The sequence below is a fragment of the Brachyhypopomus gauderio genome, unplaced genomic scaffold, assembly GCF_052324685.1.
Source record: "Brachyhypopomus gauderio isolate BG-103 unplaced genomic scaffold, BGAUD_0.2 sc67, whole genome shotgun sequence".
Classification (NCBI taxonomy): Eukaryota; Metazoa; Chordata; class Actinopteri; order Gymnotiformes; family Hypopomidae; genus Brachyhypopomus; species Brachyhypopomus gauderio.
This window is the reverse complement of record NW_027506888.1, coordinates 208,141-226,562: the sequence shown is the minus strand read 5'-3', so window position 1 is coordinate 226,562 and position 18,422 is coordinate 208,141. Positions and strand designations below refer to the sequence as shown.

General features: G+C 40.8%; 1 long non-coding RNA gene across 1 annotated transcript; it reads left to right on the top strand.

The window, feature by feature from the left end:
- Nucleotides 1–3,621: 3,621 nt before the first annotated feature.
- Nucleotides 3,622–5,591, top strand: LOC143490903 (uncharacterized). The gene is made up of 2 exons (XR_013125029.1): nt 3,622–4,326; nt 5,061–5,591. It is a non-coding gene; the product is annotated as an uncharacterized LOC143490903 (long non-coding RNA).
- The last annotated feature ends 12,831 nt before the right edge of the window (nt 5,592–18,422 follow it).

Genomic DNA, 18,422 nt, shown 5'->3' with positions numbered 1-18,422 from the left:
AAAACAAATCCATGATTGGTCCAGAAAAAGGCTTTGCACAGCAATGAGGGGAGTTATAAGGACTCCGAAGATCTTCGTTTGAGAATCAAAACTTGTTTGAATTGCTTGAACGACTCTGACTGATTTCTCTCTACACATCAAGCGATCACTTCAGCGATAGCTTTCCTGGAAAATACCGTAACTGTACGGAGACATGGTGCAGGTCAAATAAATGGTTGATATCCACCACCTCCCACATACATGTATTTTTTCAGTAGTATAACTAACCAAATGCAATGTTTGCAACATATTTTTTTCAACGTTAACAATCTTTTAAGAATTCAACCTTTTAGAATAATGATTTATAGTTGGATTTAGGTTGTCAACCATAAATGACGAAAAACGATGTCATTTCAACATTGATTCAATGTTCATTTGCTATCTGGGTTAGCTCTAGCTAGATAGGAACAATATTCCATTTGTTCACGTCGCTTTAATGAGTATAACAGTGAAATTACAATAATCAAACAAGTTATCGACGTGTCTCTGAATGCTATACGGCATCACTTTAACATGTTGTACACTTCCTGTTTTCCCGTGTCACAGTATAACGTAACGTAGTGCAACATTCTCTACTAGCCATGACCATAGAATTAATGTTCAGCCAAAGATGGGCATCCGCTTTTGGTACACCTGTTTGATTTTGCTGATCAAGTTTTATGATTATCCAGAGGGGTAGCTGAGGGTTTATTAAAAATCACCTCATACATTAGCCGCAACTCAGAAGATAAATTTACTAAGATAAGGTATTTACTAGCAAACCATATTTTAATAAAATGTAGGTGACTCACCTTGAATTTATAATAACGGCTTCTGTTAGAATATTCATGTTAGCTAACGTTCCTACGTCACGAGAAGACGGCTCGTGTGTATGTTCCCGCTTGCTAATCCTTGTTGTGATTTTCATCTTAATCCCTTCATAGTTTGTTTACATTACAGTATAGAATCAGCTTATCATAATTTATATATTTTGACAAGTCAAAGTATTAATCAAATCTCTAATATTAATCACTATATGTTTTGCTTACATTATATTATTGATCAAGTTGTTTATTAGTAAGAATGACGGTGTAAGCGCTTGTGTGCCACTTCCAATACACCATGCGTTTGCAGTAGGCTAAAAATGGGATGTGTAAGAGGAGGCCCACTGTGGCCTTATGTGGTGAGGCCAGGTAGTAAGACCTCGCTTCCAGAATAGTGACAGCTGTAGGAACGTGCAGCTCCTATGTTTAGAGGAAAGCATATATAATGGTGAAGAGAGCAAACAGCTTCAGAGCTGCACATGGGGTGACATGATTAGGTAATGTGAGCTCTCCAGAGATCTCTGTATTAAATTAATTAATAGGCCTATGTGTATTTTTAATAAAAGGATAAAGACAAGACTGGTAATGTTTTCTTTTGCAATCAACGAACACGCTGTGCTAAGGTAAGAAAAGGTTAAAGCGCAACATCCTCTAGTGAGTAAAACTTAAAATCAGCTGACTGCCTTTCACGCACGCACCATGACAACTGTCGCAGGACCACGTCCGGACATTCTCAAATGTTCTCAAACGTTCTCTAAAGGTAACAAAAATAACGTTATTTCAACGACTATACGAGGACGTCACTGAACGTCCTGTGAATGTGTCTGTGGGAACATTCCGCCAGGACTTCGAAGGGACCTGCTGGGAACGTCCATTATGGCCTAGGAACATCTTATCGCGAACGTTATAAAAAACCTCTAATAAGAACGTCCACAAACGTCCCCAGGACGTTCGCTGTTTGCTGGGGCAGGCTTCCACTTAACCCCTCACCTTCCAACACAGATTAAATAGACATGGGTGAGTAATTTATTTGCTTATATTTTTGTAATTGTTTAGATGTCGATTGTAAAACTGTAAGTAGATCAAATAAAATTGGATAATTATATATATAATGTTTTAAGAATATTTTAGGCCCTCTGAGTAAAAATGTGTTTTCTTTAGCAAGAAAGTGGTAAGCTGAAAACCACTGTTTTCTGTTTCAAACTAAGGTTAAAAAAACACAAACAAATCAAATCAAGATTTTAATATTTAAAGATTTATTTAAAAAAAAACTTTTTACTTTTTTTCACAAAATGCAATAAATCCATGCAATGTTTTTTTCAAAATGTCTTATATATCCTTTGGCATCAATAGAATTTTTTTTTGACTGAAAATGTGCAAAATACAATAATAAATAACAGTAAATTGTAGGCTACATCTTAATATAATAGTTTGACCATTGGGCCTAAAAACACAAATTTCAAAACATTTCTTTTCGAAAAAAAAAGCCAAATTTCTTTTAATGGCTTTCTCTTTTTTCCAGTAACTGCTATACGAACAGGTTCCTCTATACCAGGGGTTAGCAACCCGCTCTAGAGCCGCATGCGGCTCATTGCCGCTGCCCTAGCGGCTCTCTGGAGCTTTTTCAAAAATGTTTGAAAATGTAAAAAGATGGGGGAGATAAATATATTTTTTGTTTTAATATAGTTTTTGTAGGGGACAAACATGACACCAACATTCCTAACGTTTTCCAATGTTGTAAGAATGTGTAGAATAAATGAAAATAATTTCAACATTTATGTCAACGAAGATTTGCATCGTAGCCTGCGACACACGTTTCTATTAGCAGGGCGAGATGAGGCAGGTGGCTGTTGGAAACACACCGGCGGCGAGCTTGAAGAGTCACTCCCCAGAAAGCTCAACTTGGCCAAAGCCACAAATGGAGCGAAATTGAAAGCCTCCCAACACCCGAGAAACTTGTCTATGACACATGAATGCTCTTCCTGACAATTATAGGAACATGAAGACATGCATTTGGGGTATTATCCATCTTTGGATCAACATACCTGTGCGAACAGATATTTTCAAACATGAACTACATCAAATCAAAATATTGCACCCGCCTGACTGATGAGAGTTTGCAGTCCTGCATCAAGATTAAAGTTACATATTACATGCCCGATGTTGAGAAGCTGACCAGTGATGTCCGAAAACAGAAGTCACATTAAACGGGTTGCGGTTTTATTTATATAAACGGAGCTGCGTTTTATTGCACTTTGTTTAGTGCTCAAATAAGGGGCATGTTATGCACGTTCCATTTTGTTGTTTTGTCGAATTGTAAAAAAAAAATTACATCAAAAATCAGATTTATTTATCAGGGTTGCCAACTCTCACGTATTGAGTGTGAGACACACGCATTTGACTGTCTTCACATGCTCACACGCCACACATCCGATTTCTCACGCTGAAATAAATCTAGTTTAATTACCTCTGATCCACATCTATCATTCAATGAGTTACTAGTTCGCTCTGGCGCCAACCACCGGCGATCGATAGATCGCGATATGGGCCATTCTACGAAATGGGTGCCATTTGCATGTCGAAACTTTTCAAAATTCAAGTTCTCTTTTTTCAAAAACTAATATGGATGTATCGTCCTCAATCCTGTTACCAAAGTACATGAGCCATTTTAAAAAGATTTTTGAATGGAAGATGAACCATTTCTTTTGTTTTCCTCCTGAAACATTCTTTATTTTAAAGGAATGACAAATTGTATTTTTCTCTAAACGTAAAGCAGGGTTCCCGCGGGGTCTTAAAAAGTCTTAAAATGTCTGAAATTCAAAACTTTAAATTTAAGGCCTTAAAAGACTTAAAAAACAGCCAGATTTTCATCCAAGGTCTTAAATTTAATTTAGTCAGGTCTTAAAATTTTACCTTAGTTAATTTTAGAAAAGTGTAGTTTAATCGAAACGTCCGGAAGTCAGTTCTGTGTTGTCTGTGTTTGTGCGGGGCTACAGGTGTTGGTACGTGTTAATTAATTAAACTACAAAACCCATAATAACCGCAGGCAGGAAACGGCCCTTGTCACGAAAAGCCTTCACGCAATTTTGTGCCTCATCCCCGCCGTTTTCGCTATCGTCAGTGCCGGGTCCCGCCGGACTCCACCGCAGTATCACTAGTGCTTCGGCTAATGATATTCGGGCTACATTAGGATAGAGTGACGGCAATGTTCCCTGGTTCGAATATCGCGAAAAAGTTTTCGTGTGGACTAAACAAATCGCATATATAGCTAGATTTGGCTTGGCAGACTTCATCAAGAGAGAGTTGATACGCTCTTACCGGGCCGTATGTGTTAATGTTCGATGAAAGCTTTAATTCAACCACAAAATCCAAACAGCTGGATCTTCATGTTCGGTTCTGGAGCAATGGATATGTGCAATCGAGGTACATGGGCTCTCATTTCATGGGCCATGAAACAGCGCAGGATCTACCAAAACTTATCAAAGTAAGTGATCCTTACTTATGCTCCACAGTCTTCTTTTCAATGTGTTAACCATTTTATACAATTAGGCTACAATACAAAAACATCTCAGAACCATGTACTGTCCATGGCATTGAGTTAGAGAAATGTTTCAATGCATGCTAAATCCCAGCTAGAGGAAATACAAATATATTTACTGTGTTAAATCATGTAAAATGTAAAAAAAAACAACTATGCCCTGTAGATGGGTTATGTCATGTTTTGAAACATGTTCCACTGTCCCATGCTCTGTTTCATGGATTGCAGATGGTTTTATTTACATTGTACTGATGTATTGCCTTTTAGTGGGCATAGGGTAAAAACAGGTAGTGTGTCCCAACGTTTTCAATGTTAACATTCAAATTCATATTCAGCATGGCTAGACAAAGTAAGTTGGTTTCATCGGGATAATAAATAGAAAAGAAGGTAGGGGGTTAAAAAAGTTTTGTGTGTTTTAAGATACAGATGGCCTGGGGAAATAAAATTCTGAGCCTTTATTTAATTAGTTAATTTTATAATTTCATTTATTTCAGTAATTTAACCAAAATGTAACATTTAATAAATTTTATCAGCTGCAGGGTGTGAGGATTTTGGTCAAACCATGCCTTAGACATACTTGAAGATAGGCTGAGTCTACATGTTGTTAAATGTATAATGTGTGTATGATTATTTAATTTGATGGTGTACGTCTATCTTTTTATTTCTTATTTTCCAACAAGGAGGTGGAGGCAGAAAACATGCAAGAGGACACAACTGGCACACACAGACTCATATGTGACTGTCACAATGCATGGAGGTGTCACAGGTTCCCCTCACCAAGGAACTCTTAGCATCTGTGGGTGCAGCACGGTCAAAATACTGACTCTTTCTGGATCAGGAATGAATCAGGAAAGAAAAGGAATCCCAGAGCCAGAAAAGAAAGCTGACTGAGCAGTCTTTAGAGGACCTTAAGAAAAGGAAGAAAAGCTTGGAAGACGTATCCACTTGTCTTGCTAGAGTGGCAAATTCTCTTGCAGAAGAAGCTGAGGGCAAGGCTGGATCCAAGATGGCTCAGCTCCTTTCCAAGTCAAATGCTGAGATTGGTACTGAAAAGGAAGAACTCAGAGATATGTAGGGTGAGGTTGTATGTAGATATGCTAGTGTTGTGTTGGTAAGGTTGCTTGGGTTGAGTGTTACTATTTTGATTGTTTTAATATTGAATTAATGTAATCCTGTAACTAAATTAATCAAAATAAAATGTTTTAAGAGTTTCTGGGATCATTGGATTGTTTGTGGTAATATGTTGTGTTGGTCTTAAATTTCACTGAGAATGGTCTTAAAAGGTCTTAAAAAGTCTTAAATTTAACTCACTGAAACCTGCAAGAACCCTGTAAAGCACTTGTTATAGTTGCCGGAGACTATAAACTGTAATTAATATTAAATTATTTAACAATAACATAAATCATGGACCAAACATAGTTAGAGGAAGGTCATTTTTTCTTTATTTTTTGTCAAAAAATGATTCAGTAACAGGAATGAACTGTTGATAACAGGAATGAGAATTGGGTGATAGGAATAACATTTCACCAGTACTACTATAATATGAAACAAACATACAAATCTAATTTACTTATACAAACTTTATATAAGTAGCTTTAGTGTGTGTGTGTGTGTGTGTGTGTGTGTGTGTGTGTGTGTGTGTTGCAGACTCATGGCGGAAAAGGTAAAAAATGGAACAGAAAAGTTCATTTACAGCATGCGTGTTCGTATGAGAAGGCTATGTGTAAATGTGTATCTTGTATGAATGTAAATATGCAAATGGATGTGTTTGTGTTTACACAGATCATTTAAGAATCTGATTAAAGCAGAAATTGAGACGTGGTTTAGGATCTATAAGGCTAGTTCCAGTTTGGCCCAGGTTTCTTTTTCTATCTCCATATGACGACCTGTCACTGGCTTTGGGGGTGGAATATGGCAAACAACATCCTCAATCAGATATCGGAGGATGTCCTCTCGAGCTGGCCAGAAATATCTGTTCTGGCCAATTTTCTGCATGCATCGGACCTCAACATGTGTCTCACTGGTGTCAGTGATGATTCCGGGGTACAGGTCTCTCTCATACCTTACCACACACCATTTACCAACAACTTCTAGATCTTGTCATTGATGTTGTGGGAGCTGTGGGGGCTCTGTGGACATCATGTGTTGCTTCTTAAATGTGAATGGCTTGGAATTGAAGCACTCACAATTCAGGTTTTGCACTGTTGTGCATAAGCAACTGACATTTCTGTATGTCAGTTCTCCAGGGGCAAGAGTGACGACCTGATGGATCCTCAAGGTGGATGGAACCACGGGCAGATCTTGTGGAATCTGTGCCACAGCCTGATCCACAGCCTGTTCGTCAACAAAGAAGCACTGTACTGTTGAGCCTGTCTTCTACAATTCAGAAAAAAGCATAGCAGCATCAGGGATATCCACTCCTTTGCTGGCTAAGCTATCAGCAGTTCGCTTCAGGGCCCCTCCAACACCATCTGGGGCACCCTTTCCAGGACTTGCTTCAAAGAAATTCCATGTCCCAGCACAAAAGCCTCTCCTGAACAGCTCGGTGGTGAACAAGAAGAAATTTCCTCGCTGCTTATATTGGGTACATGGACCGTCACTGTAGAAGTGGACTGTCGTGATATCAGGGTGGTTATTCCGCAGATGGTCAAACACTGGGGACATATACTCCCAAATTGCTGCTGGGCCTTTCTGCCTGGATAGCGATATTGTGCAGAAGGACATTGGGTGAGGAGTTGAGCTCATGTAAAGCACACCAGTGTGAAGTGTTGCTTGCTGGTGTTATGCCCCAAAGTGAACAGCTTGTATTTCTGAACTGTATTTGCACAGGTAATTTTCAGAAAAATCAACATGAATTAGGCATTCATGTGCCTTCATGTTGTTTTTTAAAGCTCTGTAGTGGGAGAACTGACGCCTGATATTAAACATGTGCCGCTTAAACCTGTGCAAGTGCTCAGTGAACTTTGCAAGGAATTCATCCTGTGTGGTCTCACACACTTGTTTAATCGTGATTCTTGACTTTGACAGTGGATCATTTTTGTGTTCTTTATCTACCACTCCCCACTGGAGAAAAGACACCTTGCTCTCAGCACTGAACTGATCCAAAACTGGGCAGAAGAGGTCCTTGCACACAGCACAGTCTCCATACATGCACTCGATTTTGTCTGTGTCGCATGTGATTTCTTTCATGAGGGCCTCTACATTACCAGTACTGATCACTTTGAGCTGCTGAAGCTTTTGCACCATGAACTCAAGATTTTCACGTGTCTTGCACATGCATGTATCCCTATCGCTAAGTGTGGGATGGACGATCCAAAAGGGGTGGAGCCTACAGAACAGTGAGTAAGAAATGGCGCGTTCTTCTTCAGATATTAACTTCTGATGGAGATTTTTCATTGTGTCCTGAAGGAAGCGTTTCTGCATTTTGATTTTTTCCCTAGTGATGGTTTGCCTTTTTCCGGTGGTGATTCGACACACATCTTCTCTTTTGAAGAAGGTTCTGACTCTAGTGGTCATGTTCGATCCTGCTGTTCCCCTTCCTCTGGTAACTTAAGTCAGATGGTCTGTCAACTCTCCACCTTTTTTTGGAAAAGCCCAATGAATCTTGTGCCAGGCGTTGCACCCTGTACTTCTTGAGAACCTTCCGTTACTATTCTTGAAATTATTTGCTTCTCCTTCTCCCCCTTTGCCTGTTTGTACTTGTTTTTGATGGTGTCAATTAGGGCCTTGTGAAACAAAAGGGTCTTCTGGATGGCTGTACTTGAAATCTGTTTCAATGTTTTGGTTGCTGTTGTTTGGGGACATGCACTTTGGGTTTTCAAGCGTTGGACTCGTTTTTTGTATTTTTCTTTTTGTTTGGTTTCTTTTGACAACAGAATTTGTAGTTCTTTGATTTGTTTGTGGAGGTTCCTTATTGTTTTTTTTTTGTTCTCTTCTTTCCATGAACTTGTTGCCTACAACACAAAATTTTTGAAAAAACGAACACATAGCAATAGCATGCAGCAAAACACAAGTCATAAATATGAACTGTGACATAATTTCCAGTGATTCCCCCCAGAGCATTTGTTAGCTAAGGTGGTTGGGGTGGGCGGGGGGTGCATTTGCCAGTATCAGTAAAGGCTATTTAGTGCAATTTCATATGAAATATGAAAGCATCCCCTTATAAAAGCTTATAAAAGTGCTGGGGGAAACCCTGATAAATATTGGGCAGCCAGTTTGCACCCAGGGAGTGGGTATGGGGTATGGGGTTGGGGGGGGGGGGCAATATCCTGCTCAATGGTGTCACCATATTGGAACCTGTGACCTTTCTTAGCCATATATACTGCATAGTTAATGAGTCCAATGGAATCATGTATTTTGCTACATCATAAGTACACCAGAACTGAAACTAGACCTGGAAGTGCTTGGCTCAGCGCTCATGGCTTTCCTGTCCTTGAGTCTATGATACGTCTCCCTCCACTTCTTGCCCTGTCTCCGCTTCTCTCTGGCACTGACGTCTTTGATGGATTTTTTTCTGCCTGTCTCTAGGTCCTCCCTATACTTCTGCTGTTCCTGCTTTAAATATTTTGCCCTACGTTCTGGGTCAGCATCGCACCGAGCACGATAGCGCAGCTGCTTTTCAGCAGCACTCAGAGGTGGATTGGCTCCCTGAAATCATGCATTCATATCAGAAACACGATTACTTTATGTCAAGGGCATATATAGTTTGAACTGTAAATGATAAAACTAGCTCTATAGTATTACATTGATAGATGTACATGCAATTTTACAATAAACCAGAGAATTCTCCTCATTCCTGTTACTATTTCTCAGTCATGTTACCGTTACCCAGTGTTCATTTAAGTAACAGGAATTAAAGTAACAGTAAAGAGTTTTTAGCATTAAGCTAGCAAAAACATGAAACTTAGCAATGTAGCGGTTATGCTAGCAGTACAAGGTCAATCTGCACATTGTAGTGATTTACCAAAGTAAATGTTTTTAAAAATCAACAAAAATATCAGAGACATAATTTTGGTAACATGATTAAGTACTGAGAGTGACCAGTCATGGCTTTAGCTACAGTTTTGTCAAGAATATTGACCAGAGCATCAGAGAACTTACTTTTGGTCTTCCCATGTCTTCAGATCACCAGAAGTGATGTAACTTCCTCTTGAATATCTAAATTGTGGGTGGTCCCTACATTTTCAGGGCAACGATAATAATAATAATAATAATAATAATACATTTTATTTAATGGCGCCTTTCTGACACTCAAGGTCACCTTACATAATAACAATAATAAGAATTAAGACAGAGAAAAGATACAAATAAATTAAAATAATGGAAAAAATAGACAGAAGATCAGAATCATACATTAAAAGCAACTCTAAACAAGTACGTTTTCAGACCTGACTTAAAATATGTAATAGAGTCAGAGTTTCTTAAATCGGGTGGTAAGACATTCCATAGCCTAGGAGCAGAGTTACTAAAAGCCCTGCCCCCCATGGTGCTTAAGCGGACAGCGGGAACAGACAGGTGAGTGGAGGCAGACGATCTCAGAGATCGTGAGTGAGTGGTAATGTTGATGAGATCTGTTATATACGGAGGTGCAATGTTATGAATAGCTTTGAAAGTAAGAAGTAAAATTTTGTAGATGATGCGTTGCCTAACCGGGAGCCAGTGCAGCTGTTGTAAGACAGGAGTGATGTGGTGAGAAGAGGGAGTTCTTGTAATGATACGTGCAGCTGAATTTTGAACCAGTTGAAGTTTGTGAAGTGATTTATGTGGTAGACCAAAAAGAAGGGAATTACAATAATCTATGCGGGATGTAACAAGGCTGTGGACCAGAATAGCAGTAGTGTGGGAGGAAAGAGAAGGCCTTAAACGATTGATATTTCTAAGGTGAAAGTAAGCAGATCTGGTAATATTGTTGATATGTGACTGAAGTGATAAGGTACTATCCAGGATGACACCCAAACTCTTTACCTGAGCAGAGGGAGAGACAGAACAATTATCAATGGTGAGAGAAAAACTGTTAGCTTTGGATAGATTGGATTTAGTGCCAACAAGTAAAACCTCAGTTTTATCACCATTTAATTTGAGGAAATTGAGAGAGAGCCATGTTTTTATTTCAGCTAAACAATCTGTAAGGAAGGGCAGAGGAAGATTGGAAGTAGGCTTACTTGAGAAATAGAGCTGTGTGTCATCCGCGTAACAGTGAAAGTTGATATGATATTTACGGAAGATGTTACCAAGGGGAAGAAGATAGATTATGAAAAGAAGGGGGCCTAGGACAGAACCCTGAGGCACACCAGAAATTACAGGAGAAGGTTGAGAAGTGAAGGTTTTGAGCTGAATAAACTGTGCGGTTTGACAGATATGATTTGAACCATTGTAACGGTGTGTCAGTTATGCCGATGGAGGACAGTCTATGAAGAAGAGTGGAGTGACAGACAGTATCGAAAGCAGCGCTCAGATCTAAAAGAATAAGAATAGAAATTTGACCGGAATCAGCTGTGCAGAGTAGATCATTGGTGACTTTAACAAGTGCTGTTTCTGTGCTGTGAGAGGAACGGAAACCAGACTGAAATTTTTCATAAAGATCATTGTGTGACAAATAGGAGTGAAGCTGAGCTGTTACAACTTTCTCAAGTATTTTTGAAATGAATGGGAGATTGGAGATAGGGCGTAGGTTATTAAAATCGGTAGGATCAGCACCAGGCTTTTTTAAAATTGGGTTGATAGCTGCAGTTTTCAAAGCCGCTGGTACAGTCCCAGTTGTGAGAGAAGAGTGAATGATTGCAGTAATAAGAGGAAGCAGGGAAGAAAGACAGGATTTTACCAGTTTAGTGGGAAGAGGGTCCAGTGAGCAGGTAGATGGCTTAGCCTTAGTAATGAGATCATAGAGTTCTGAGGTAGGAGGAAGAGAGAAAGCTGAGAAGGATGTAGAAGAAAGTAAGGAAAAATTAAAATAATTAGGGATAGTCAATGTAGTAGATGGAGATTCGAAAGACTTGTAAATCTTCTTAATTTTCTCATTGAAAAATGACATAAGAGAATTGCAGAAAGAAGTAGAACAGAGATACGATGGAAGAGAGTCCGGAGCTTGCACAGTTTTTTTATAAAATGCATACAATGATCTAGTGTCTCCATTCATAGAATTAATTAATCCAGTATAGAAGTCCGATTTAGCCTGTGATAGTGAGTCCTTATAGTGAAGCATATGGTCCTTATACATGTTCTTATGAACGGATAAACCAGTTTTGCGAAACAATCGCTCATATTGTCGTCCCTTGGTTTTCAAGAGACGAAGCTCAGGTGTAAACCATGGGGCTGAGCGTGAGAAGTGAACCATACGCGTTTTCAACGGGGCAAGAGATTCCAGAATGGCCTGAAGACCAGTGTTATATGATGACATTAGTTCATCAGGGACCATTTGTTGTTGGAAATCCAAGTGGGAGATTATATTGGAGGACAGAGAGACAGAATCAATATCCTTAATATTACGGAAGGTGATGAGACGGGGAAGCTTCGTGATGAAGAGATGCAAACTGACATTAAAGGAGATGAGAGAGTGGTCAGATATAGCTAGCTCTTCAACCGAATGGTTAAAAGGAGTGACACCAGAGCAGCAAACGAGGTCAAGAACGTGACCTTTACAGTGTGTGGGAACGTCAATATATTGTTCCAGTCCGAAGCTCCCCAGACATGATATAAAGTCTTTGGTGAGGGGATTGTTAGTACTGTCCATATGAATATTAAAATCACCCATAACTATAATAGCAGGTGAGAGAGTGATCAGATGAGTTAGCAGCGCAGCGAATTCCTGAAGAAAGTCTTTGTTACCTTTAGGAGGCCGGTAAATGTTCACAATGATGGTAGGTGTGGAACCAGCAAGTTGACAGACCAGTGACTCAGGAGGCGAAGACAGGCGCAGACACCGGAGAGATTTTTCGGTCCTCCCGGTGAAATATCGCAAGACCTCCTCCTCGGCCAGCGTCACGTGGTTTACAGATGTAAACATATCCAGCAGGAGCGGATTCATTAAGTTGCGTAAAGTCATTTTGTTGTTGCCACGTCTCAGTTAGACAGAGAATGTCATACTTACGGTCAACAAGGAGATCCTGGATAAGAAGTCCTTTGCTCGATAACGAGCGGATGTTAAGCAGACCGATGTTTATGGTACTGTCCGCTCCAGCAGAGATGCTAGCCAACCGGTCTGGGCACACTAGCACACTGTGGTCAACTACCCGACTCGGTCCACAGCGGGTTCGATGAGCAGTAGATCTGATGGATCGCAGTGGAGCAGTTATGTCCTCATATAGAGACCGGCGGGACCCTCGATGGATATATTTTCGATGGGGGATATAAATCAAATCCGCGTTGGAAAGCAGAGACGCCGGTAGTGAGAGCAATGGAACAAACGATGTGTTTGGGTAACAGTACTGAGTGATAACTAGGGGACAGGACTAAAATGCATATTTTAAGTTAAATACTATAATTTCAAATGTTTCAAATGTATTTAAAATAAATGGGGATATGGAATTACACAAATTTTTTTTTTAAAAGTTTAATTCTGAAGGATTTTATTCACTTTTTTCATGGTTAAGTGTAGCGTTTTAACATTGGGACAGGTATGAAATGCATGTTTTTCAGTTTTCTGGGTAGCTTTTAAAAATGTTTTTAGATATTTATTTGAGTTTTTAGTTTAATATTTACCCACAACACTAATTTATTATCACATGCAATTATCAGCTATTTTACAGCTATTTTGCATCATGGTTAAAGGCATAATGTCACTGGGACATAAAAAGCACCGATTTCGTAGAATGGCCCATATAATACTTAATTTGTGTCCATTATACACCCCGCCCGGTAACAATTTACGTTCGCCACCCTCTCCAGGTTCAAATCTCACTCCAAGTGATCTTGAAAAGTTGGCAACCCTGATTTATTGAATTTCTTTAATTTCATCAAATCAATGAAACATAATTCATTAATATTGTAATGAAGTTAAACTTGAGGCGGCATCCTACAACAAAGCAGTCACGTGGTGCATCGTTCTCTACAGAACACACTGCAGGGAGAATAAACATTTAATCATGAATGCTCATTACGCATTTGTAGCTAACTTAGTCATTTTGATGGTAGGGTAATATAGATACATACAGCATGTGTTGCCTTCATTATGAGGCTTATATAAGGCTTTTAATTTTTTGCGGCTCCAAACATTTTTGTTTTTTTGGTCCAATATGGCTCTTTCAACATTTTGGGTTGGCGACCCCTGCTCTATACCATCAAAACCGTTCATTTTTGCGGACTTTGAGAGTGAAAAACGAGATATATTTTAACAAAGTAGGCTACAAGAAATGCCGGGCGGCTCAACAGGTCGCGTGCTATGATGTTTACATTCTGTATCTGGTGGTGCACTGTGATTGGATGAGTGGAGATGTGGCGTACTACAGGAAATCAGGATTGGCGTTTGTTGCATTTTGGAAGGAAAGAGAGAAAGCAGGGCAGTATTACATGGCCGATGTGGCGTTTTGATAAAAATTGAATATTGGCTTTTCAAGAGTGGTCACACCATTCTGATTCTGGCTTTTTTTTTTTTAACGGCATTTATCGCGCTTTGGATATATATATATATATATATATATATATATATATATATATATACAGGGCTCTCAAGTCTCACGCATTGAGCGTGTGACACACGCATTTGACCGTCTTCACACGCTCACACGCCACACTTCCGATTTCACACGGCGAGAAAAAAAATCTAGTTTATTTACCTCCGATCCATATATATGTCGCCCTCCACTGACGATCGATCGCGATATACAAACCCCCCACCCCGCTTAACAACTTACGTTCGCCACCCCCCGTCAACAACTCTCACACTCTGACATGAATCCAAAACTTGAGAGCCCTGTATGTGTGTGTGTATATATATATATATATATATATATATATATATATATATATATATATATACATATATTGAGCAGTAATATATACACTGCTCAATAAAATAAAGGGAACACTGTCACGTAGGGCAACGCCCCCTCTCGTAGCTGTCACTCTGGGTTCCCTCATGTCCGTGTTCCCTGCCTGTTTGTCCCGCCCTGCTCGTTGGTTTTGATGATTCCTCGTTTGTTACCACGCCCCTGTGTCATTGTCATCACCTGTCCCTAGTTTAGTTCTGTGTATAAAAGTCCCTGTGTCTCCCATGTCCGTATCGGTCTTTTTGTCAAACCTGTTCGTTGTGAGTATTGTTTCCGCTGCAAGTATTCCTGCCTGTTCCGTGTTTCCCCGTTGTGTTTGGTTTATTTGTCCGAGTATGTCTGTTGTCATTTCATGTCCTGATTGCCCACCTGTTATGACCCATGCCTGTTATATCGACGCTGCTTTTGGAATTTCCTGTAATAAATCTCGCTCTCCTCAGCGTTTGTGTCCGCCTCCCTGTTCTGCCCCGCGCAGAACGTTACAAACACTTAAACAACACAATATAACTCCAAGTCAACCACACTTCTGTGAAACCAACCTGTTCAGTTAGGAAGCAACACTGATTGTGAATCAATTTCACCTGCTGTTGTGCAAATGGAATAGACAACAGGTAGAAATGAGAGGCAATTAGCAAGACCCCCCCTATAAAGGAGTGGTTCTGCAGGTGGGGACCACAGACCACTTCTCAGTACCTATGCTTTCTGTCAGCATAGTGTCCCGAGGCTGGAGGCACTACCAGGAGACGTGGAGGAGGCCGTAGGTGGGCAACAACCCAGCAGCAGGACCGCTACCTCCGCCTTTGTGCAAGAAGGAACAGGAGGAGCCAGAGCCCTGCAAAATGACCTCCAGCAGGCAACAAATGTGCATGTGTCTGCACAAACGGTTAGAAACCGACTCCATGAGGATGGTATGAGGGCCCGACGTCCACAGATGGAGGTTGTGCTCACAGCCCAACACCGTGCAGGACGCTTGGCATTTGCCAGAGAACACCAGGATTGGCAAATTCGCCACTGGCGCCTTGTGCTCTTCACAGATGAAAGCAGGTTCACACTGAGCACATGTGACAGACGTGACAGAGTCTGGAGACGCCGTGGAGAGTGATCTGCTGCCTGCAACATCCTTCAGCATGACCAGTTTGGCAGTGGGTCAGTAATGGTGTGGGTTGGCATTTCTTTGGAGGGACGCACAGCCCTCCATGTGCTCACCAGACATAGCCTGACTGCCATTAGGTACCGAGATGAGATCCTCAGACCCCTTGTGAGGCCACATGCTGGTGCGGTTGGCCCTGGGTTCCTCCTAATGCAGGACAATGCTAGACCTCATGTGGCTGGAGTGTGTCAGCAGTTCCTGCAAGATGAAGGCATTGAAGCTATGGACTGGCCCGCCCGTTCCCCAGACCTGAATCCGATTGAGCACATCTGGGACATCATGTCTCGCTCCATCCACCAACGTCACGTTGCACCACAGACTGTCCAGGAGTTGGCAGATGCTTTAGTCCAGGTCTGGGAGGAGAACCCTCAGGAGACCATCCACCACCTCATCAGGAGCATGCCCAGGCATTGTAGGGAGGTCATACAGGCATGTGGAGGCCACACACAATACTGAGCCTCATTTTGACTTGTTTTAAGGACATTACATCAAAGTTGGATCAGCCTGTAGTGTGTTTTTCCACTTTAATTTTGTGTGTGGCTCCAAATCCAGGCCTCCATTGGTTAATAAATTTGATTTCCATTGATGATTTTTGTGTGATTTTGTTGTCAGCACATTCAACTTTGTACAGAACAAAGCATTCAATGAGAATATTTGATTCATTCAGATCTAGGATGTGTTATTTGAGTGTTCCCTTTATTTTTTTGAGCAGTGTATATATATATATATATGGTGGCGAACGTAAGTTGTTGGTTCTCCGCCAGTTGAGTATGATGAGGCTCAACTGGTGAGGCTCAGGGATTCCGTGTCATACAGCGCCGTGCTCCGGGTCCTAGTGCCTGTAGAATTAATGGCCCGATTAACGTAATTTAAAAACCAGGACATTTCCACAGTTTTAAAAAATATCCCGGGACGCCCGGGACAGGACGTGAAATACGGACATGTCCCGGGAAATATGGACGTTTGGTCACCCTATATATACACACATTTTATGGCAAGCCGTTCAGGAAAAAACTATATATATATAGAATGACTGCTAAGTGAATATATGGAATGAAACCTGAGAATATGGAATGAAGTCTGAATATATGGAATGAAAACCTGAATATATGGAATGAAAGTCTGAATATATGGAACGAAAGTCTGAATATATGGAATGAAAGTCTGAATATATGGAATGAAACCTGACGTCACTTGCGCCATTTTGTGCTTTCAGTCTGTGGTACCAGGTATGGTGGCAGGCTCGTTTGTTTGGCAGCATTTTGGGTACCTGGCAGAAATGATAAATGGCAAGAGAGTGACTGATAAGACACTGACCATATACAAACATTGTATGAAAATAATGCCGCACACCGCGGCCAATACGAGCACGATACAGAGACATTTACAGCACCACCACAGCTCAGTACTCAGATCAACACATCTCACTTGAACAGGTAGCAGGGACAGAAAGGCGCTTTGGCAAGTTGAGACAGCAGGATATCGGGAGCAGTGTGGCGATGTTAATATTCTTAAAAATGAACATGGCAGTGTAGTTGCAGCAAATTCAGTGACATACTTGGTCAGGCTCTGTTTGCACTATTTGCACTCTGTATTGACAGAGAAAAACTTTTTGTTTTGCACATAATAAAGTGAGTCCCCGCTTAACGACGGGTCTGGTTAACGACGGACCGGAGTTACGACCGACTTTTTATGTTATTTTGTGTGGTGCGCGGAGGAGCAGTGGCAGCACAGTGGAGTGTTGTGCACGAGAACATTGTTCGTTTTTTTCTATACTGTATTTACGATCAAAGCATATCTAAATCTGGGGTCGCGCTTAACGACGGACTTTTCAGTCTAACACCGTCATTAAGCAGGGACTCGCTGTATTGTTTGCTCTTGAAAAAAGGAGAAATATTTTAATTTATTTTATTTTAACTTTTATGAAATTTTATTTTAATTTCAATTTGTAGGACAAGTTTATTAAGCTCATGCTTGCATCATGCATGTTGAGTTCTAATAAAACATTTCAAAATGCATGTGTAACTCAATTAAATAAAAGTGTGTTGTCCAGTCATATAATTTGTCATTTTAGTTTTCTTAAAATCTCGTCACGTCTCGTTCTCGTGAACCCAATATCATGTCTCTGGTGAGCTGAGTGTATCGTCACACCCCTAGGTAGCAGTAATCCTCAGTACGGAGGACATGATAAACACCCTGACCAGTGCACGAGCTATGGTGGCGTACTGCTTCAAGCAGAATAAATAGAACATTTCTCCATAGTACTGCTGGCTAGCATGCTACCAGCGGTGATTAGCTTGATTCAGAGCTGCGGTGTTTGTGTAAATTTACTCATGTTCAAAGGGCTTCCAAATGGGAAGATACAACTCTCATAGTCCTCCTCAAACCGAACCAGTGTGCATGTCCGCGCAGCGCGGACGGTTACTTGTGCAATATGACTTGACCTACAGAACAGACATTCATACAGTGCCATTCATTCAGTAGTATTGTAATAGTGCATATATATGTGTGAATGGCTGAAACACAGTCACTGATGTAAACTATGGGCCCGCTTTGCGCGGCCCACTGATCAGCTGATGTGTGCTGTGTTGTCAGTCAGTATGTATGTCCAGACACAGTGTACTGCGCAGGTAACCAGTCCGTGCTGCGCGGATCTGCACACTGTTCAGTTTGAGGAGGACTGAGAGGTTTATCTTCCCGTATGGAAGCCCTTTGTGCCGCATCACGCGATTCGGTTACCGCTTCTGGTGTAATGTTCTGAGGAATTCAGTGTGAATCTGAACATGAAGTATGATTACACATACAAACTGCACCTCTGAATCAGGCCAGTCACAGCTGATAGCACGCTAGCCAACAGTACTATGGAGAAATTTTCCCTGAATTACGAGATGGCTCACTCATAACGAGCA